This window comes from Lissotriton helveticus, chromosome 4_1 (assembly GCF_964261635.1).
Source record: "Lissotriton helveticus chromosome 4_1, aLisHel1.1, whole genome shotgun sequence".
Taxonomy (NCBI): Eukaryota; Metazoa; Chordata; class Amphibia; order Caudata; family Salamandridae; genus Lissotriton; species Lissotriton helveticus.
This window is the reverse complement of record NC_136063.1, coordinates 705,640,145-705,663,194: the sequence shown is the minus strand read 5'-3', so window position 1 is coordinate 705,663,194 and position 23,050 is coordinate 705,640,145. Positions and strand designations below refer to the sequence as shown.

At 52.0% G+C, this 23,050-nt stretch overlaps 1 protein-coding gene across 3 annotated transcripts in view; it reads left to right on the top strand.

Moving 5' to 3' along the window:
• SPIDR (scaffold protein involved in DNA repair) overlaps nucleotides 1-23,050 on the top strand; it is a 2,204,159-nt gene that overhangs the window by 2,013,728 nt on the left and 167,381 nt on the right. The gene's annotated exons all lie outside the window — the stretch shown is intronic.

Sequence of the window (23,050 nt, the reverse complement as noted above, 5' to 3'; positions counted from 1 at the left end):
TGTAGTGCCCATCTTTAAAAAGGGGAATAGGGACGATCCTGCTTGCTACCGTCCTATATCTCTATTGGACGGCCTCATGAAAATTGCAGGAAGGATCGTCCTTAAGAGAATCCAACATTGGGAGACAGAGAAAAAGGTCATCTCCGAACTCCAATACGGGTTCCAAAAGGGAATGGGTACCCAGGAACAATGTTTAAACCTGTCCCTATTGATCTCCAAATACACCGAGGCCAAAAAAGGGGACCTGTTTGTTACCTTTGTTGACCTCAGCTCAGCATTTGATTGTGTGGACCATCTCCAGCTCTGGTCAACATTGGAACATATCGGGGTGGATCCCACCATCATCATATTCATAAAAGAACTATATAGAGATGCCGGGGCTAGAGTGAGGTTCGGGTCCCAGGGTCAATGCACACAGAAATTTGCCATAAATAGAGGGGTTAGGCAAGGCTGTATACTTGCGCCCCTCTTATTTAGTTTTTATATAAATTCTATCGTAGAGCATTTAATAAATCTGCCAAGTGACTACCCAGCTGTCAATGGTAGGCCTGTACCCATTCTTTTATATGCCGATGACGCGGCAATCATGTCTAGGACTAAGGTAGGGCTGCAGAGAGCAGTAACTGAATTCTCATCCTACATGGGGAAACGAAATCTGAAAGTGAACATCTCCAAAACTTTCTCCATGTCATGCACCCAAAAGAACAAAAGGCCACAATGTTCGATATATCTTGACGAGCAAAGAATTGAGTGCACGGACACCTTTTGCTATCTGGGTGTTGTTTTTGAGAGGAAAGGAGGTTGGAAACACGCAGTATCTGCTAGGAAACTTGCCTTTAGTCGTGCCATTGGGGCTCTGCGAACTTTCGCAGCAAAAATCGGGGGCAAACCGACTGCTGAAATGTTACAGATCTATCAAGCCAAGTGTATAGCGACAGTCACTTATGGAGCAGGCCTATGGGGCTTTGAAAATGTGTCCTCGCTACAAACCTGTGAGAACCTTTTTATCCGTTATTTACTAGGTGTGAGTAAATCTACTTCGACTTTTATTACCCACATTGAGACTGGCCTCAAATACCTTAGCGACACTATAAAGTTATCACCGTGTTTGCTGTGGCACAAAATCTGGACCACTATGGAATGCCAATTTAACAGAGAACTCATCATGGACTGTAAGAACTTGGATGGTGCATCCAAAATCAAATGGCTACGATACGTCCAGCTGATGTTCTCTAAAATTGGACACCCCGAATTTTATGATGCTCCAGAGTCCCTAGAAAACTTGTCTAGGCCAGTTCTCAAAAAACTCTTAATCACACAATTGGAAAGCGCCAGATGGAACATTGAGAAACTTAAGAGTTCTACCCTGAGTTATCAAAAAATTACCCCTATGGAAGGTTTACAAATGTATCTCAGGATCGAAACTGCACCTTACCCTCGTATGCTTCTTACAAGGCTGCGTTTAGGTACCTTTTTCCGTATGGTCACCCTCCCAAAACACAATGATTGGACTTCGGCGAATTTAATTTGCCCATGCGATGACCATTCTTCGCAAAGTAACATTCATATTATGTTCTTCTGTAATCTCTACTCTGCCCCGAGGAAATTATTCCTCTTACCTCTTCTTAAATCCTGGGGCATAAGAACATGTAAAACTGCTTATCTGAAGTTACTTTTGTTAGATGAGGTGTATGTTATCTTTGTTGTTTCTCGTTTTTTAATGTCAGTGATGAAATACAGAAACTCTATGGTGTAAGCCTTACATGTTTAAATTCTCTAGAAGTTCTAACATGAGACTTTTCGGTTATATGTTTATCGCTGACTTTTTATATATGGAAAAATGTTTTACAGATTCCTTATAAATTTTTTCAATGTGGAAATCTTTTTAAATTCATGGTATTAACTGTACCTGTATGCTTTTATGATTTCTCAGATAAATCGAATAAAGCCAAATTTGAATTTGAATTTGATACTTGGTGGACCTTGGAACTCCCAGGAGCCCTCTCAGAGTGCTCCATGTTAACAGGCTCAAGGCATATGTTGACAGGAAGGACATGAGCTTGCTCATGGCCACAGATGAGGGACAGGAGGAAGAGAGTGACCCTCTCCCAGACCTGCTCACTCAGAATCCTGATGATGGATCAGTTGATGGTGTTGTCTTTTGTGGCAGCCTCACTGAGCATCAGCAACAGGATTGCAGACAAGTTCTGCAATCCTTCAGACATATGTTCTCTCTGACACCCAGCCAAACTGATTGGTGTACCCATGATGTTGACACTGGAGACAGTCTGCCTGTCAAGAGTAAAATCTACAGGCAGCCTGATCATGTTAGAGACTGCATCAAAACTGAAGTGCAGAAAATGTTGGAACTGGGAGTCATTGAGCCCTCAGACAGCCCTTGGGCTAGCCCAGTAGTTCTAGTGCCAAAACCTCACACCCAGGGTGGTAAGAGAGAGATGAGGTTTTGCGTAGACTACAGAGGCCTCAATGCAGTCACTAAGACTGATGCCCACCCAATACCAAGAGCAGATGAACTTATAGATAAATTGGCTTCTGCCAACTTCTTAAGTACATTTGATTTGACAGCTGGGTATTGGCAAATCAGGTTAGCTGAGGAAGCCAAACCCAAGACAGCATTTTTTACCCCTGGTGGGCATTATCAATTTGTGGTAATGCCCTTTGGATTGAAAAATGCACCTGCCACCTTCCAAAGGTTGGTGAATCAAGTCCTCACTGGGCTGGATGACTTCTGTGCAGCATATCTGGACGATATTGCTGTCTTTAGCTCCACCTGGGAGGATCACCTGGTCCACCTGAGGAAAGTGTTAGAGGCTCTGCAAAAGGCAGGCCTCACTATCAAGGCCACCAAGTGCCAGATAGGGCAGACACAGGTTGTATACCTGGGCCACCTTGTAGGTGGAGGCCAGGTTCAGCCATTGGAGAGTAAAATACAGGCCATCAAGGACTGGGCTCCTCCAATCACCCAGACTCAGGTTCGAGCTTTCTTGGGCCTGACTGGTTACTACAGGAAGTTTGTCAGAAATTATGGGTCCATAGTGACCCCCCTTAATGACCTGACAAGCAAAAAGATGCCAAAGAAAGTTCAGTGGACAGCAAGCTGTCAGAAAGCATTCAATGACCTAAAGCAGGCCATGTGCACAGCACCTATCCTCAAGAGTCCAGATTACTCCAAGCCATTCATTGTCCAAACAGATGCTTCTGAGTTGGGTGTGGGAGCTGTTCTGTCTCAACTGAATTTTGATGGTAATGATCAGCCTATTGCTTTCATTAGCAGGAGGTTGACACCCAGAGAGAAAAATTGGTCAGCTATTGAGAGGGAGGCCTTTGCTGTGGTCTGGGCCCTGAAGAAGCTGAGGGCCTACTTGTTTGGCACTCACTTCACCATTCAGACAGACCATAAGCCCCTCTTGTGGCTAAATCAGATGAAGGGTGAAAACCCCAAACTGCTTAGGTGGTCCATTTCCCTACAGGGGATGGATTTTACAGTGGAGCATAGACCTGGTACTGATCACAGCAATGCTGATGGGCTCTCCAGGTATTTCCACTTAGAGCAAGAAGACTCACCTGGTCAAGGTTAGTTTATTGTCCCAAAGTTTGGGGGGGGGGTCATGTAGGAGAGTAGGGTCTGCAATCCTATGATCACCCAGATTTTTGCTTTTTGCTGCACTGGTTTACGACTTTCCCTGGCTGTGGGCCTGCCAATCAGACCCACAGCCTAGCTGTTCTCTCTATCCAAATTGTACTCAGGGACTGAATTGGCACTGGGCCCTCTCCAAGTCCCTGTACCCAGGGCTGAGGGTACCCAGAAGTCTCCCAGGGGCTGAAGCATGTATTGTGCCACCCCTGGGTTGACTACCTAAACTGACACAACTGGCTGCACGACAGCTGGGGCAAGGTGGTGTACTCACCCTTTGCTTTAGATATAGTATACCTATATCTAACCCTAAAATGGACACATAGATCTCCTATCAGTCACTCCTATGGCAGGCCTTAACAATCCTGAAGGCAGAGTGCTTGGAATCGTGTGAGATGGTGCTCTGGCATGAGCTGAGCCTGTCTGCGGCTTTCGGGATCCATCCCTTAGCCGTTTCCATGATATCGCATACCATATACTCTTAAGTGCATTATAATCCTCGCGGTTATATGCCAACTCTGGTATCGCTTTATCAAAACATGTCGAGTAAGGTGTCATACGAATTGGAATACTAACCCCTCGCCAATTCTGGCGACGGGGTTAGCATTCCACCCTTCTAGAGGGACACGACATGTATGTAACCCCTAACCCCGGTTAAAGTCAAACAGAGCCTCAGCCTCCACAAAATGGATGCTGCCACCGAGACACAAGTCTGCCCTCCTGCTGCTGGGAGTCCTCCCAGAGCAGGAGATAAGGACAAAGGGTTTCCTGCCAGGGGCGGTGCCAGCACCGTCCCAGACAGGGTTCTGTGTATTGTAGGTAGGCAGGGCTTCAGAGGAAGGTGACTGCACGTGGCACCCCGGTGCTCACTGTGCATAGGCTGGCTCAAACCAGTTCCAGGGACACTCCAGACCCTCTGCTGGGGAAAAGCCCGCCAAGGAAGTGGGTGTAACCACCCCCCTCCTGGTCCCACCCCTAGGGCTGGACTTAGTCGCGTGCCAGCCCCCTTTTCCAAGATAAAAGTAGAGACTGGCCCCCTTCCAAATCAGATCATCTTTGGAATCAAGATACCACTTTCCACGAAAGGACTTCACGATTTCTTCCTCAAGATTCTCCCTTGTGGCTAAGGAGTAGTCACCCTGCATCCGCAGGCACCATCTAAGAACACTGCGGTCTGCTGCACGTCCTTCCTCCGGAATCCGACTGCCCAGCTCGACGAGACCCGGCTTCCCTGGCACCTCTGACCTCTACCCACCTCTACAGCACAGCTGAGAACCGTGGGTGCGACGAGACCTCGAGGGACCGGCCATCGCCAAGACTGCACGACTTCTGCACAGCAAGCCCACCGAGTAATTTCCTGGTGAGTGCTTTGGGGTCCGAGAAGCCCCCACCCTGAGCAGCTCCAGCACCGAAGAGCAGCCCCCCAGCATCTCCATGATCGGCGTGGGGCCCTTCTGCTTTGTGCTGCTCACCGCGTTGTTTGGCTACTAGCCCGCTGGCTTGTGGCCTTCCGAACGACGCCCGACGACAACACTGCTGCTGGTCTGGTTGCTCCAGACTGGCCCTTGCTTCCCTCTATCGGAGAAGTACTCTGGACCCTCCTGGTCCGCCCAAGACGCCATTTTAGGTCCACCGCGTGGGCCTTGCATTTGCCAAGACTTGTTGCCCAATCCTGGGTCCAGCGACGTCGACAGCAAGAACCTTCGTGGGACAGCTCGCACCTCCATCCTGGTCGCCGACAACGCCTCCTGGTCCGAGAGACTGCAGAGCCCAGCAGCGCCCACTCACCTGACTGCGGTGACTTCGCCCGGTGCCATCCTGGTGCCCACTTAATCACTGGCTAGTGATTCAAGAACTTGGTCCCCTCTGCTTTCAGGTTTCCTTCTTCCTTGATCCAGGCTTGGATCCATCGAACTTTCTTCACTGGTCGCCTGCCAGCAACTTCTTCCTTCCAGGCTCCTGGTCCGGCACGAGGATTCCCGACGTCTTTTCAGACCTATGCAGCTGCAGCCCCGGGGCTAGGTAACTTCGGCACTTTGGTGTCCCAGCATAGCCTCACTATTCAAGGGTCAGGATCCACTGTCGTTTTCTCCCTACCAGGTCGGGTTCGCCCGTGAACACTAACTTTGTGAATTCTAGCTTCCATAGACTTTGTCCCGCATCCCGCGTGAGAGTGCACACTCTGCACCCGAGTTCCCTAGGCCTCCTGCTAGTAATCTAAAGGTTCAGTAGTCCAGTCCTAGCGATCCCAAAGCCTCTGAGAATCGTTACTTACCTGCTAGTAATTCGCATTCCACTTTTAGAGTATATGGTTTTTCGTGCCCCTCGGGCATTTGTGTATAACGTGCTAACTTAAGTATTTTCATAAGAGTTTTGTTGTGTGCTTAGCACCCTGTCCTCATAAAGAGTACAGGGTTGTTGTGATTCTAATAAATACATTGTTTATTTTCATAACACTTGTGTGGTGTCCTTACACTGGGTGTTCAAGGGGTAATGTGATGGTAAAACAGCCGGCTTAACACGCCCTCTAGAGTCTTAGCCTTAGACTGCTCGTATCCATGCTACTAGGATAGCTGGTCTATAAGGTTGACTTACAACCAATCATCAATAAGGGTTGTTTGGACTGATATATAGTGATCACTAGAATAGTGAGCACTGCACATCAGGCCAACTTCTCACAGTTATGGCGGCCAAAAGCGGTACAAAAGGGGGTGGTGATGGACGGAGCATCCGAGCCAATCAAACACTCACACCCAGTCAAAAGATCTGGGTTGAATCCATCACCGTTCTTTAGCCCACTCTGCCACCCCAGTTCAGACATGGCTATATGCAAATCAGTCTGACCCTGTGCCTCATGGGAACAGTCCAGCCCGAACTGCCAAGCCATGCCTTCCCTGGACCGGAAACAAGCTTCCGAGGACCGGTTTCTGGCATTACAGCCGTCTTCAGCCCGGCTTGCTTGAATCCAGTGGCAAAGTGAGCAAGGGACTCACGTCTGAGCATACCCTGCCACACTTATGGCGGCCAAAGAGGTACAAAAGGGGGTGGTGATGGATAGGCCCGTGCCCCAGTATTTTTGGATGGCAGCAACTAGGGCCGTATGGATTAAATAGTGTCCCCGCGGGAGCCCAAAGCTCTCCTGCAGAGCACTATAAGGTAATAAGACTCCATCCCCGTACAAATCTCCCACAACCTGCAGCCCAAAAGCCTCCCACTCCGCAAGGGCCGACCAATCTCCGCCATGCGAAAGGGCTGTACACATATCCAATGGTATCTCCGGGGCGTAAGGGCGCTGCACCCGAACTCTGTTATGGTACCGCTTCCAGCAAAGCCTCAGAGTGCGTTCCTCGATGGATAGCGAGTCCGGGTGCAATTTTTGTTCTAATACCACAAACGACAGCACATGCCGTGGCACATCCGGCTCGGAGTCTCGCTCGGGTTCCCTAAATTCCTCCGCCACCGTTAAGGTAAGTCCCTGGAACTGTGCAGCCAGGTAGTATAACTCGAAGTCAGGAACAGCAAGTCCCCCCTCAGCCCTTGGACGCATCAGTGTGTCCAGCGCCACCCTTCGACTCCCGTTCCCCCAGATGAAGCCACCCACCATCGAATGGAGCTGCCGAAAAAAGGCATCTGAAAGAAACAGGTTAGTATTAGATTCCTTACCTTAGAATATCCCCAGGCGTCAGACTGGATCCGGAAACTTTTGCGTAGCAGTACCCTTGCGCGTCGGTAGGGGTCGTCTGCGGCTCCGCGTCCGTCGTTGGCGCCGGGATGACGTCGCCGGAGTACTTAGACGCCGCCCTCACGCGCTGACGTCAGTTCTTCTTTTTTCCGCCCCAGCAAGCGCCGATCCGGAAAAAGTTGTACCCTAGTCAATTTTTGACTAACTTTTTCAATCCTTTTTGATCATCTTTTCGAAATCTCTCGACTCCAACGGTGCCAGTATGGATGCCCGGGTTCAAACCCTGCGTCGATTGCAACCGACTGATGTCGGTTACCGACCCCCATCGCCGGTGTCTTCACTGTCTGGGCCCAGACCACGACGACAAGTCCTGCTCCGACTGCCGGGCCCTGACGTCCAAAGCTAGACGGGAGCGGTCCCGCAAGCGACTCGAGCTCCGGCAGTCACCCCCACACCGCTCGAGGTTCCGGTACGGAAGAAGGTCGCGGGGCCGGAGTCACCACAGTTCCGGGAGTCGTCATCAGTCTTCGGGCTCCTAGTCCTCGGGTAAGAGGCACAAGAAGTCGAAGAGGCGACATCGCTCTTCTGACTCCCCCCGACGCTTGCGCGACGTGGCCCGGGGGTTCAGGCGACACCGCCCCCGCAGCTCTGCCGGAGCCGCAGGCGTCGCAGCCTGCTCCATACCTGCCGGTCCCTGGGCAGCACGCGACGCCGGAGGAGATCGAGGCCTTCCTCATGGCCATGAGGTCGCTCGCTCCTCCGTCGGGTTCCGCGGCGCCTTCGGGCCAAGTGGCCCCGACTGGGTCCCCCAGCGGGCTGGGTGCTTCGGCCCCAGCGCCGTTGGGTTCTTCGGCCCCGACGCCGTCGGCGACTTCGGTCCCGACGCCGCAGGGCTCCGCTGGATCCGGGTCGCCGCCGGTCGACCTCACGACCTCGCCGGCGCCGACCCCCAGGGTGTCGCCCCCGGCGCCGTCCCAGGACTACGCCGTCCCCGGTCCTACCTTCGATTCGGGTTCGGCGCCGCTCTTGACGCCGATGGGAGAATTTTACTTCTACGACCCGGCCCCGTCCTTTGAGCCTGAGTACCAGGCGATGGGTGACGAGAGGGATTGGGAGGGGTCCAAGGACCCTCTGACATGTGAGTGTCAGTCTTTTCAGGACTGGACAGGTGAGCTTGGGGAGGCCAGGGGTCTGGACACTTTGCCCGACACTGGTTTTGTCTCCCCTCCTACTGTGGCTACGGAGGAGGGGGCTGCCTATAGTGTGGTGCTGACGCGGGCTGCCAAGACCTTGGGCCTTGTGCTCCCCGTCGCCGCCGTGAGGACTAACCTCCTCACGAGGTCCTTAAACCGCAGACAAGCTCGGCCGAGCCTCTGCTGCCTTTCAATGAGGCCTTGTCAGACGTTCTTCTGGGCTGTTGGTCCAAGCCCGCTACAGGTCTGCCTATAGATAGGAACGTGGCCAGGCGCCCCCGCCCGGCTCCGGGCGTCCCTTGCTTCCTGTCACCACCCCACCCCCGAGAGCCTGGTCATCCAGGCCTCTAACTCCCAGACCGCATTCCTGTCGGCTCCCCCCGATTGGCAATCCAAGAGGTATGAGCATTACGGGAAGAAGGTATTCTCCTCCCTGAGTTTGGGATTGCGGTCAGTCAACACCGCATTCCTCTTTGGCCATTACAACCACTCTCTGTGGGACACGGTCGCGGACGTGCTGCCACATTGTCCGGAGGAGGCCTGGACTAAACTCGCCCAAGCCCTTGCGTAGGGTCGAGATGCAGCTCGGTATTCCATCCGGTGTGGGCTGGATACCACGGACTCACTGGGCAGAGCGATGGCAACGACGGTGGCGATTCGTCGCCACGCCTGGTTGAGGTCCTCCAACTTTTCGTCTGATGTCCAAAACACCCTTATGGACATGCCGTTTGATGGCCGTCGCCTCTTTGGCGACAAGGCAGACCATGCGCTTGGGCGCTTTAACGACTCCAGGGCTTCGGCCAAGTCCTTGGGCCTCTCGGCCCCGTGCCAGCAAACGGCTGCCTTTCGCCCCTTTCGTGGCCAAGGAAGGGGCGCCCCCACACGTCCTGCCAGCCACGGGCCGCAGACTAGTCCACACCTGCCCCTGCAGCATCCGCCTCAAAACCCTCCTAGTCCGTGCTTTCAGGCCCATGTGACGCCAGTGGGGGGCAGGGTCCGCCATCACCACCACCTGTGGCGCACCGTCACATCGGACAGGTGGGTGCTGCAAATCGTCCGAAGGGGCTACTCCCTCCCCTTTGAGGCATCCCCTCCAGCCATGCCACCACAGTACCATCACGTGTCAGGGGATCACTTGGAACTTCTACAAGAGGAAGTTACGGCCCTCTTGGCCAAGGGGGCCATTGAGCTCGTTCCTGGGCCAGAAGTAGGGTGTGGTTGTTACTCCCACTACTTTCTGGTACCCAAGAAGGGCAAAGGGGACCTAGGCCCTATCTTGGACCTACGGAGAGTCAACGGCTTCCTCCGGAAGGAGAGGTTCAAGATGCTGACACTGGCTCAGGTCTTAGCTGCCCTGGACCCTGGAGACTGGATGGTAGCGTTGTACTTGCAGGATGCTTATTTTCACATCCCCGTCCTGCTGGCCCACCGGCGTTACCTGCGGTTCATGGTAGGCCACGAGCACTTTCAGTTTACCGTGCTCCCCTTCGGCCTTACCAGCGCCCCACGGGTGTTCACGAAAGTGATGGCGGTGGTCGGAGCTCATCTGCGCAGGTTAGGGGTTTCAGTCTTCCCCTACCTCAACGACTGGTTGTTGAAGGTGGGCTCGCCCCAGACAGTCCTCAGCCACCTCCAGACTACGGCCGACCTCCTGCACCTGCTGGGGTTCTCCATCAATGTGCCGAAGTCACACCTGTGACCCTCTCAGAAGCTCCTCTTCATCTGAGCGGTTCTAGACTCGGCACAGTTTCAGGTTTATCCTCCTGAACAGCGGGTTCGGGATATTCAGGCTCTGATTCCGATCTTTCAGCCGTTATCCCGAGTCTCGGTCAAGTTACACTGCGGCTTCTGGGGCTGATGGCCTCCTGCATCCTTCTGGGGTATCACGCCCGGTGGCGAATGCGGGCTCTGCAGTGGGACCTGAAGTTTCAGTGGGACCAGCATCAGGACAACTTGTCCGACCATGTCTTGATCTCGGAGGGCACTGCAAGACAGTTGCAGTGTTGGCTCACGGACCGCGATTGGGTCAGCGGCAGATCCCTCTCCCTACCCCAACCGGAGAACGTAGTTGTGACGGACTCGTCCCTCCAGGGCTGGGGATGCCACATGGGAGAAGCGGAGATCAGAGGCCTCTGGTCTCCGACGGAGTCCCAGCTCCATATCAACCTTCTGGAGCTGCGGGCGATCCAGCTTGCACTGAAGGCATTCCTCCCCTCTGTGCGGGGGAGTGTAGTGCAGGTGTTCACGGACAACACCACCGCCATGTGGTACTGAAACAAACAGGGCGGGGTGGGGTCGTGGACCCTATGCCAGGAGGCTATCCGCCTCTGGCAGTGGTTGGAACATCAGGGCGTGACCCTGGTGGTTCAACACCTGTCAGGTTCCCTGAACGCCAGGGCGGACGAACTCAGCCGTTGGTGGATGATGGATCACGAATGGCGTCTGAACTCGGACGTGGCGCAAGGCCTCTTTCAGCAGTGGGGAGAGCCTTGGTTAGATCTATTCGCCACAGAAGAGAACGCGCAATGTCATCAGTTCTGCGTGTTGGAATTTCCAAGGCGGCACTCGCTAGGAGATGCTTTTCATCGCGAGTGGAGCTGCGGTCTGTTGTACGCCTTTCCGCCTATACCACTTCTGCCCAGAGTGCTGAAGAAGATCAGGCGCGACCGGGCCCAAGTTATCCTTGTGGCTCCGGACTGGGCGTGAAGATATTGGTATCCAGAGCTACTCAGCATGTCTGTCGATCCCCCGATTCGTCTGCCTCTTCAGGAGGACCTTCTGTCGCAGCAGCAGGGAACGGTCCTCCACTCGAACCTGTCCAGTCTCCACCTTCATGCTTGGAGATTGAGCGGCGACAGTTGAGGCCATTTGACTTGCCTCCTGAAGTTTGTAATGTGATTCTGGCAGCCAGGCGTCCCTCCACAAAGTCGGTATACGCCTGCAGGTGGAACAGATTTGTGGCATGGTGCACAGCAAAGGCTGTGAATCCACTCTCTGCCCCCCTTTCTGAGGTTCTCCTCTTCCTTGTTTCTCTTGCCCAGCAGGGCTCTGCTCTGGGCACTATCAAGGGCTACCTTTCTGCCCTTTCCGCCTTGTTGAGGCTACCTGATCAGCCTTCTTTGTTCAAGTCCCCGATTGTTAACAGATTCTTGAAGGGCATCACTCATATGTTCCCCCCCTGTTCCTTTCGTGATGCCCCAGTGGGACTTGAACCTGGTTCTGACTACCTGATGTGCGCTCCTTTTGAGCCGCTTCACAACTGTCCTCTCCGTCTTCTTACGCTTAAGACAGCTTTCCTGGTTGCCAACACCTCTGCCAGGATAGTGAGTGAGCTCCAGGCTCTTTCCTTTCTGTCCATCCGGACAAGGTTGTGTTGCGGACAAGACCCTCTTTCTTGCCCAAGGTAGTCACAGCCTTCCACATCGGGCAGTCCATTACCTTGCCCACCTTTTTTCCGCCTCCGCATCCCTCTAAAGAGGAAGAGCGGCTCCACCGTCTGGACCCAAAACGTGTGCTGTCATACTATCTGGATCGCACACGCCAGTTCCGGGTGGATGACCAACTCTTTGTTGGTTAGGTGGGCGCTAAGAAGGGGCGGGCGGTACACAAACGGACCATCTCTTGGTGGGTCGTGTTGTGCATCAAGGCATGCTACTCTTTGGCTAAGAAGGAGCCTCCTGTTGGGCTGAGGGCCCATTCCACTCGGGCCACGGCGGCTACTACTGCCCTGGGCCGGGGAGTCCCCTTGCAGCATATCTGCAAGGCAGCTACGTGGGCCTCGCTGCACACGTTCGCAAGACACTACTGTCTGGACAGCCAATTCCGGAGGGATGGCCTCTTTGGCCGTTCCGTCCTCCAGGACTGTCTGGTGTGATTATTGGTTCGCAGACCCACCACCGGGGTTGGTATTGCTGGGGTATCTGTTGTAAGGTAATAAATCTAATACTAACCTGTTTCTTTCAGATGCACAAGTTACTTACCTTCGGTAACAATATATCTGTAAGAAACAGTAGTTAGTATTAGATTCCTTACCGCCCCATCCATCCTCCCCGTTCTGCGAACCGATATCTAGGGTTAAGGTCATCCCCTTTCAGGGCCCTAGTTTCATGGCACCAGTGTTGGTTTTTATCATGGCTCTGCGTTTCTGGCGCGGAAAAGCTGTGTATGAGAACTGACCTCCGCGCGCGAGGGCGGCGTCTAAGTACTCCGGCGACGTCATCCCGGCGCCAACGACGCCGACGACGGACGCGGAGCCGCAGACGACGCCTACCGACGCGCAAGGGTACTGCTACGCAAAATTTTCCGGATCCAGTCTGACGCCTGGGGATATTCTAAGGTAAGGAATCTAATACTAACTACTGTTTCTTACAGATATATCGTTACCGAAGGTAAGTAACTTGTGCGACAGGTATCCACACTGGCAATGTTCGGAAAAAATAAAGTAGCCGGGGGAGTGACACAATTTTCAACAGGGTCACGCGGCCTGCCACCGACAAAGTCAAAGTTCCCCAAAACTACATGCTACTCTTAAGACCTCTGATTGCCCTGCCAATATTACCATCAAGCAAATCGTCCTGGGTATGATAGATATGCGTCCCTAAGTAAGGGAGTCAACGGGGCTCCCACGTGATGTCATGCGCAGGCGCAGGTGGGTCGCATGTCTGGGCCACCGGGAAAACGCAAGTTTTCGCCCAGTTTACTCTTAAACCGGAGATATCCCCGAACCTGCGAAGGAGTGCTCGCGCTCCCTCCAATGCATCCCCAGCATCTTTCAAAAACATCAAGAGATCATCCGCGTATAATGAGATAAAATGCATCCGACCGCAGAGTCGCAGGCCCTGAAATGCTCTTCCCAGCCTGGCACGGACTGCTAGTGGTTCTAAGGCAAGGGCAAATAATAACGGGGAAAATGGGCATCCCTGCCGAGTGCCACGCCCCACCGGATAGGAGGAGGAGATGACCACCCCTGCTCTCACCCTGGCACTCGCCGATGAGTACAATATTTCGGTCCAGCGGACATATCCCTCCCCAAGCCCGAAGGCTCTCATAACAAAAAACAAGTAGGGCCACTCCAAACTATCAAACGCCTTTGCAATGTCCACCGAGAGGACTGCCGCTTGACTGTCCTCGCCATGGTCCCCACCCAATATGTGTATCAGTCGGCGTATACTACCGGCGGTGTTGCGAGTAGGAATGAAGCCGGCCTGATCAGAATGAACCAAGCGTAACTTATGTGGGAGGAGATGAGTGGCCAGAATACGACTCAGAATTTTATAGTCAGTGGTGAGCATGGATAAGGGTCGATATGCAGAAGGGTCCGTAGGGGCCTTCCCCGGTTTAAGTAGGGGGATGATGATGGCTTACCTAGTCGAGGACGGCAGCACCCCTAACCGCCTGGCTTCCTTAAAAACCGATAGCAACCTAGGGGCAAGGATATCTACATAGGCCGAGTAAAACTCGATGGGTAGACCATCAATTCCCGGAGTTTTGTAACGCGCCAGCTGCTTAATAGCACATTGAATTTCTGAGAGCGTGATATCTTGGCCGATGGAGTTCGCCTGCTCCACATCTACGGTGGGTAGCTCTAAATCTTCCAAGAAAGCACGCATGTCTGCTTCTCCAGCCTGTTACTGACTATCATATAGGTCACCGTAATAGTCACGAAATCGGGTATTTATCTGAAGTTGGGTGTATTCTAGTTGTCCCGTCGAGGAGGCCTGCGCCAAAATAGGAGCGCATCTAGGGAGGGGATTGGCCAACCATGCCAGCAAAGTACCCACCTTGTCCCTTTTCAAGGTGCGCGCGGGCCAAATAAGCCCTATGATCAAAGCACCTCAAGCGCTCCACGACTACCGCCACAGCCTCCTTCGAGTTCAGAACCATTTCCCGCCCCTCAGAGTTAGTGGAGTGGGTTCGCTCAGCTTCCCTAAGGTTCCTCTCTGCAGTGTCTATTTCTTGCAATAGCATCTTCCGCACTCCCACCCATTTAGTTATGCAAAAACCACGGATCACCACCTTGAAGGCGTCCCACTCTAAGGCGTTCGTCGTAGCTGTGCCCTCGTTATCGCTAAAGTACCGTTCTATCTCCGTCTCCAGCTCAGCGCGTAAGACCAGTACTTTTAGCAGTTCCAGGCGCAATCGCCAGGCCGGGACCGCTGGGCGCTCCATGGCCCAGCAGAAACTCACCAGCAACGGATTATGATCCGAGATGGTGCGCGATAAGTATTCACTACCAGCTACCATAGTAGCAAGACCAGCGCTGCACAGAACCGCATCGAGCCTCACGTGCAAATCATGCAAGGCCGAGAAGTATGAGTAATCTCGTTCACCGGGGTGTTGCGCACGCCATACATCTATAAGTTCCCAGCTATCCTGCCACTGGGCCCTAATCTTCGATAATTTATGAATTGGGGCAGCAGGCAACGGGGGTGGGATCTATCCATGGTCACGTCTGCAATGGAGTTGAAGTCCCCCCCCCCTAATAGCACTGGGTTCGTAAAGTAACCTGCCAGGGTGTTGGACATGTGAGCAAAGAAAGTCGCCAGTTCTACATTAGGGGCGTAAACACTGCAGAGGGTCACATCTCGCCCATGAAGGCGTTCCTTAACAGCACCATAGCGGCCCTCAGGGTCTATCAACTGGCCAGTCATCTGGAAACGGACCCCGGCCCTGACCCAAATCAACACCCCTCTCGCGAAAGCCAAATAGGTAGTATAATAAAGCTGCCCTCGCCATCTGCGCTGCAATGCTAACCCCTCAGCCTTAGTTAAATGTGTCTCCTGCAGGAATACTATCTGCGCGCCCCTACGTACTAGATATGAATGAACTTTATATCTTCGTTGCATAGAGTGTAATCCCCGCACATTTCAAGTCATACACTTTACATCAGGTAATGGACCCATATTGCAATTGCAAAAAGCACAAGAAGTCTCTGCTCCTCTCTAGACACGCCGGTGAGTACCATTCCCCAATCAAGGTGCCCCTCATCCGCAACAAACCCAACCGACCCTCAACATTGCCTTCCTTCCCTAGAACAGGCACTAACATAGTGAAACCCATCCAAACTGACCTCAACAATCGCCCCAAAAGGTGGTAAAGGCGTACTAACTGGGAACCAACCGGTGGGGGCAGGATAGAACCTAGCAATAAAACAGCAACCAGTCAAATCAGCACCCATTCACCGCCTCGAAAACCCCATAGGAACATAGCATTCCCAATCCTCCCATACATGTATTCAGTTCCCTTAAGCACTCAGCCAGTATTCAAGCGTGCCATTGTAGAGACAGGTCTGGAGTTCCCCCCTTCTACAGTCCTAGACATCAACATATTGGATCCGCAGCTATAGCGACATGTCCATCCCCAGTCCCAACAATCACACCACACCCTCATAGAATACAAATTTTACTCATCCAGTAGTCCATCCGCCGTTCCCGGTGTGACCAGCGGCAAATGTACACTATCTGACTCCGAGGAGTCAGCATCCGAGTGCTCTTTGTCCTTCTCCAAGTCTGAACCCTTTGGCGAACTCTCCGACAGGTCACCAGAGATAGCCGTCACCGCTTTCAGTGCTCCTCTTCTCTCCAACTCTGTTTGTGAAGTTGACGATTTCTTCAGTCCCCGCCATCGGCGCCTTATCCGTTGTGACTTACGGAGCTGAAGGTTCTCGGCAAGTTCCCGGGTCTGTTGTGCCGGTCCATCTTTTCCAGCTCTATAAGATTCCAGCCATGTCCACGCTTCCTCCGGTGTTTCATGAAAGCAAGTTCTCCCATCTAGTATTATTCGCAATTTGGCCGGAAACAACAGGGAGTACTGGAGTCCCTCCGCCCGCAGTTCCTTTTTGACTGACTGGAAGGACGCGCGGCGCCGCTGAGTCTCGAAGGTGTAATCTGGGAACAGATTGACCTTTTTATTTCCTACGTGGAATGGGCCATCAGTACGGGCCTTTTGGAGCAGCAAGTCTCTGTATCTAAAGTGGAACAGGTGCGCCACGGGGGGGGGCGTCCCTGCTGCGGAGGCTTCGCAGGGTCTCGGTGCGCACGTTCCAAGGTGTAAAAGGCTGACAAACCTTCAGGAGCCACCACCACTCTCAGCCAGTCCCCCAAGTAGCGCACCATGTCCGGTCCTTCCGCTTTTTCAGGCAGACCCACTACGCGAATGTTGTTCCATCGGTTTCTACTTTCAGCGTCCTCGGCGCGCTTCTCTAATGCCACAATTCGATCCAAGGCCTTTGTCACTGTCGCTGCCCGCGCAGTATGTGCAGGCGCCACCTCCTTGACTACCCCTTCCACATGCTTCACCCTGTACGCCAACTTAGAGTGGTCTGCCCGCAGGAGGCCAAGGCCTGTCGCCACCTGCGCAATGTCCTGCTGCAGGGCAGTAGGAGAGTCCGAGATGGCCGCCAAGATCTTATCAAGCTGCTGCTGTAACCCAGAGTCCCGAGGGAGTTCCCGTGTGTCTTGTTCAGCCTGAGACGCGGACTCAGTGTCCGAGAGTTGCTGTGCCCCATCTTTCTTCCCTCTCGGTTTGCCCATGGTAAAGTCCTCCAGTCCGTGCCTGATCTCCTTTAACCTGATAACAGGTTTTAAGCGCTGTGCACCTGCAGAGAAACTTCCAGTGTCCGAACCACTAGTTGGTCCTATGCTCCGCCGTCGATATCATCCAGTTCAATGCCGCCAGACAGGACTGCGTGGCAACTGCGCCAGCAGTGTGGGTCAGATCAGAGTGAGTCCACCATCACTGCTCAATCCAGCGTGCATCTGCTCACAGGCTCCGCGCCCCTTCCTGCCAACTGTAGTGCCTCCCCTGAGCTCCATGTTGTTTTCTTGCTTGTGTTTTTCTCCCCTCCACCCCATGTTGCTCTCACTCATATGCTGTTATTTCCCTCCTCTCATCCAGTCTCCGTTGCTTCCCCCACTCACACCCAACTCACTCCTCCATTTCCTGCCTTTTTTGTCTTTATGTTTTTTGGGAGAACCAGGCAGCAAATTGCTGCCGGCCCCTTCCCTCACCTTATTAAAAGGGCTTATGTGCTTCTATTACTGATCCACCTTGAATCTGTAAATAAAAGAAAGTGTTGCCCACGTCATTTTATAAATTCTTGTTTGTAATGATGCATATATGCACCTACAGAATGACACAGCAGTGTCATTGTTACTTTATTTTCCTTCGCATTAGGAAAACCAATAGGTCCCAAATGAAAGACCTGTTGGCTTTTCCAATGTTTTTTTTTATAAATATTTTATATTTGTTTTAGTTAAACTTTTGGAATTATCAGTTTATTACACTGCATGTAATACAAGGAATCTGGTCACGTCTCATACATGATGTTCCATAGCAAATCATTGAACAATTAATAAGATGATAGTTGTCTAACAATTTTTTCTTCTTTTGGGATGACTTAATAGGCCTAAAAGACTGTCCCTCCTTATAATAATTTCTAGACAAGTAACAGTTGTAGTGTTTAGTAATATGCTGTCAAGTCAAGTGATCTTTATTCGGCCGAAAAGGACGATAAAAAACAATCAAGCATAATAATCCAGTTAAAACATACAAAAATTCTAAAAGTCATGTAAAATTGATACAATATATAATCAACCAATCTGTTTCAAATAGTATAGCTGCTTTGTACCCCATCATGGTTCATTAGAAGGAGTGAGTGCAAAAAGCCTGGCAGTGACAAGACTGTGGTTTGGTCCTGAAATGCAATCTTAAATTCTGCCTGCTAGCCCCTCTCTTAGAATATATTAGAGATGGAATTCCGTCCTTGCTACAAATTTCAAAGGTGAAGAAAGTAAGCCTGAGCATGCTGATAGAACTCAATACTGAAGAAATTTTACAATAGTGATATGCCTTTTCCCTGAAAATAGAACGTGTTTGTGTAATTGGCCTGGGATTGAATCCAGGGGGTGAAAAAAATCGCATAATTTCTACTCTTATAGGAATTGCAAGAATTAAAGTTTTTTTTTAAAAGGAAGCAACATTTGGTGGTGTTCTCTTTTATGTCTACAGTGACCAACAAGTTAAAACAAAAAAACAAAGACAGAAGCGTACAGTAAGACGAGTGTAAGAAGGAAAAAGAGGGCTGAAAGCAGTGGGTGGGGTGATGTGAATAGAGCAAGGAAGGTTGTTAGGAGGGCAAAACAGGAGTGGTGAAGTAGGACAAGGTGTGGCACAAAGGGGTTTGAAGGCAGGGGTGGTAAATGAATTGGGGATTACAGGGGAGAGCCTCCTTTGAAGAAAAAAACGCTGAGGGTTGGGGAAAGAGGGAAAACCTTGCCTTAAAGAAACAAATAAAACACAGCCTGAAGAACGTAACTTTTTCCAAAGAAGAAAGTGCTTAAACTAGGTTGGTTTCGTCAACCTGGTAAAATCATTCTTGAAGAGAAATTTCTCATGATTAGTCCAACATAAACAATTTTTAAGAACCACTTTCTTCAGGTTGTTTTTTCGCCCTCAACCCATACAACCAGTAGAAAAAGCATGTTACCCCTGGCACCATTCGGCACAACTGATTGCTGTGTATCATGTGTATTGCGCAAGTCACCAGATCTCTACCTTCTTTCACTACGGCTGTCTTTTGTCAACAGTTGAGGGCTCAGTAGATTTATATCCAGCAATTTCATTATACAGTGATTGCGGACTGTTAAAAAGGACTATATTATTCCTTTATTTTACTAGTGCTTGTTTCCAGTCAGGCAGCTTCTAAAAGCACCATGGTTGTAATAATCCAAAATTAGCTAAACGAAAAAGTGGTTAACTTAATCAATCAATCAATCAATCAAAGACATTTATAGAGCGCACTACTCACCCGGAGGGTCTCAAGGCGCTAGGGGGGGGGGGTGCTGCTACTGCTCGAACAGCAAGGTCTTGAGCTTCTTCCTGAAGGAGAGGTGGTCCTGGGTCAGGGGGAGGTGGGTCGGAAGGGAGTTCCAGGTCTTGGCGGCCAGGTAGGAGAAGGACCTTCCTCCTGTTGTCGCTCTTCGGATGCGGGGGACGGCGGCGAGGGCGTGGTTGGTCGATCGGAGGTGGCGTTTGGGAGCGTAGAAGTTGAGGCGGCTGTTGAGGTATCCTGGGCCTTGGTTGTGTAGGGCTTTGTGTGCGTGGGTGAGGAGCCGGAAGGTGATTCTTTTGTTGATCGGGAGCCAGTGCTGGTCTCTCAGGTGTCTGGAGATGTGGCTTCGTCTAGGGACGTCGAGGATGAGTCTCGCCGAGGCGTTCTGGATACGCTGGAGTCTCTTCTGGAGCTTGGCGGTGGTTCGGGCGTAGAGGGCGTTGCCGTAGTCCAGACGGCTGGTGACGAGGGCCTGGGTGACCGTCTTCCTGGTCTCGGTGGAGATCCACCGGAAGATCTTACGTAGCATGCGCAGGATGTTGAAACAGGACGAGGTGACGGCGTTGACTTGTCTGGTCATGGAGAGGGAGGAGTCCAGGATGAAGCCCAGGTTGCGTGCGTGGTCTGTCGGTTTGGGTGCGGTGCCCAGGGCGGGGGGCCACCAGGAGTCGTCCCAGGCGGAGGGCGAGGAGCCCAGGATGAGGACTTCCATCTTGTCTGAGTTCAGTTTCAGGCGGCTGGTTGTCATCCACTCGGCTACGTCTTTCATCCCTTTGTGCAGGTTGGCTCTGGCGGTGGCGGGGTCGTTGGTGAGGGAGAGAATCAGCTGGGTGTCGTCGGCGTAGGAGATGATGTTGAGGTTGTGTTGGCGTGCGATGGCCGCGAGGGGGCTCATGTAGACGTTGAAGAGGGTGGGGCTCAGCGAGGATCCTTGAGGGACGCCGCAGATGACTCCGGTGGCCTCTGACTTGTACGGTGGTAGACAGACTCTCTGTGTTCTTCCGTCGAGGAAGGAGATGATCCATTCCAGCGCCTTCTCCTGGATTCCGACGTTGCTGAGGCACTGCACTAGGGTGCGGTGGCAGACAGTGTCGAAAGCCGCGGAGAGGTCTAGGAGGATGAGGGCCGCTGTTTCTCCGTTGTCCATCAGGGCTCGGATGTCATCGGTGGCAGCGATGAGGGCGGTCTCGGTGCTGTGGTTGGCTCGGAAGCCAGACTGTGAGGGGTCGAGGGATCCATTCGTCTCGAGGAAGGTGGCCAGCTGTTTGTTGACGATCTTCTCGATGACTTTGGCTGGAAACGGGAGGAGCGAGATGGGGCGGTAATTCTTGAGTTCGGTGGGGTCCGCTGTAGGTTTCTTGAGTAGGGCGCTGAGTTTGGCGTGCTTCCAGCTCTCCGGGAAGGTGGCGGTGTCGAAGGAGGTGTTGATGATGTCCCGCAGGTGGGGTGCGATGACAGCGTCGGCCTTGTTGAAGACGTGGTGAGGGCAGGGGTCGGTTGGAGATCCGGAGTGGATGGAGTTCATCATGCGGACGGTGTCTTCGGTGCTGATCGGAGTCCAGGCGCGGAGGGTGGTGGTGGGGGGCGGTGGTTCGGTCGTGGCGTGCGTCGGTTGAGTGCTGAGGCTGTTGTGTATGTCCGCGATCTTGTTGTGGAAGTAGGAGGCGAGGGAATTGCAGAGGTCTTGCGAAGGGGTGATGTCGTTGTTTTCGGCGTTGGGGTTGGAGAGCTCTTTCACGATGTTGAAGAGTTCCTTGCAGTTGTGTGCGTTGTTGTCCAGCCGGTCCTTGAATGCAGTTTTCTTGGTGGCGCGGATCAGTTGGTGGTGCTTCCGGGTGGCAAGCTTGAGGGTGGTCATGTTGTCCGGAGTTGGTTCCCTTCTCCAGTCTTTCTCGAGGGCTCGGCAGTTCTTCTTGGAACTCATGAGTTCGTCGGTGAACCATGGGGCCTTCTTGCTGCCGGGTCTGTTGGGCGGGGTCCTCAGTGGGGCGAGTTCGTCCGCGCAGTTGCTGATCCATTTCGTGAGGTTGTCGGCGGCCTGGCTGGGGTTTGCTGAGCTGGCGGGAGGGTGCTGGCTCAGGGAAGCGGCGAGCTGGTCGGCTGTGATCTTGTTCCAGCTTCTTCGAGCAACCTGTTGCTGGTGGTGGTGGATCGTCGTTCTTCTGAAGGTGAAGTGGACGCAGCTGTGGTCCGTCCAGTGGAGTCCGGTGGTGTGGCTGAAGGTGATGTCTTTGCTGGATGAGAAGACGGCGTCGAGTGTGTGTCCGGCGAGGTGGGTGGGGGTGGACACCAGCTGCTTGACAAAAGGTTTGCCTTACTTCTCTCTCATAGTACCATCATTATTGAGTCTTTAGTGCCTTCAAGAAACCGATACGCTCATATATGAGTTTATGAAGCACAGCAGCACTGCACACTTTGCCAACATCCACCACATGATGCAACAACACCTCGGTGACTTGTTTTCTGAGTTTTGAGGACCTGGGTGGCATTTATGTAATGGGATTTAACTCACATTATTTGTCATCTAATGCTCCTGTTCTGTTAGTGACACTCCAGCAGCAGAATATGTGGCATTCAAACAGGACTGAGAATCTGTTCTGTAATTAAAGATTGGATCCCTGCAAATATATTGGAACCCCGTCTGCTTTTTTTGGTATATTTTTCAAGTAGTAGGAATGCCGAGTGTCTCCCCCCGCTTGCCTCCCGCCATACTGTCTTATCCCAGGTTTACCTGGCTGTAACCTGTAAGACAGATTTGCATAATTTTTCAGTTAACTTTCTCCCACACGTGAAGAGGTTTTGTGCTTGTTTCCCATCTTTGTGAGCAGTAACCTGATTTTTAAGTGAATGCAAGCTCCCTTGTCTATCTCCCTTGATTGCTTTCAACTAATACGTTTAGGTTGAACATCTCCTCTAAATTGTTTTGTAGTTTTGCCTGAGTTAGTGCACTGTTGATGCTGGAGGCTGTCACTATATTATTGTCTGTAACATCTGCCTCAAAATCATCTGATGTGGTGACCTTTAATGTAGTGCCTATTCTTAAAAGTTCATTATAGTCCAGATGCTTAATTGTAAATCCCTTCTTATTGACAATGTCCCTTTTTCTGAACCACCACCTTCAAGAAAGACAACTCTCCACAGCATGCTGTCCTCACTAGTAGACAACCACTACCCCTACCTCTACCGAACCAGTGATAGTGGCTGTCCCTTGCTTCTACTCCGTCTATTCAGTCGCTTGTCTGTCTGTGTGGTCCTATCCCCCATAGTGTCGAGGATGTGCGATTGAGAAACCTTTTGCTCTGCTGGATTAAATCTTACTAAGCAACCCTCTGAGGGTACCTTTAAGCTGTGGAGGAGTATTTGTAGATTGGCAAAAACACGCTTTCCCTTTGTCAGTTTGTCATCAATAGGTTGGCAAGGGTTGGCCTTGGTGTAAGGAGTGTACACATCCTGCATCCATCAACCCCGCTGTTTGAGCCACACCCTCATGTTTCTTCATTTAAGTTACTAAAGCAACTCTTTCGTGCGTCGAGACTCTGGTAAAGGGTTATGCAGCCCCCGCTATCCCGCCCCCCCCCCCCAATGTTGGTATAATTCTTGAGAATGTTTTTGAGACATGTTATCCACCCGGCTCCTGCTTAAAATAATAATCTTCTCAATTTTGGGAGCAGAATGTTGGATCTTCTCAT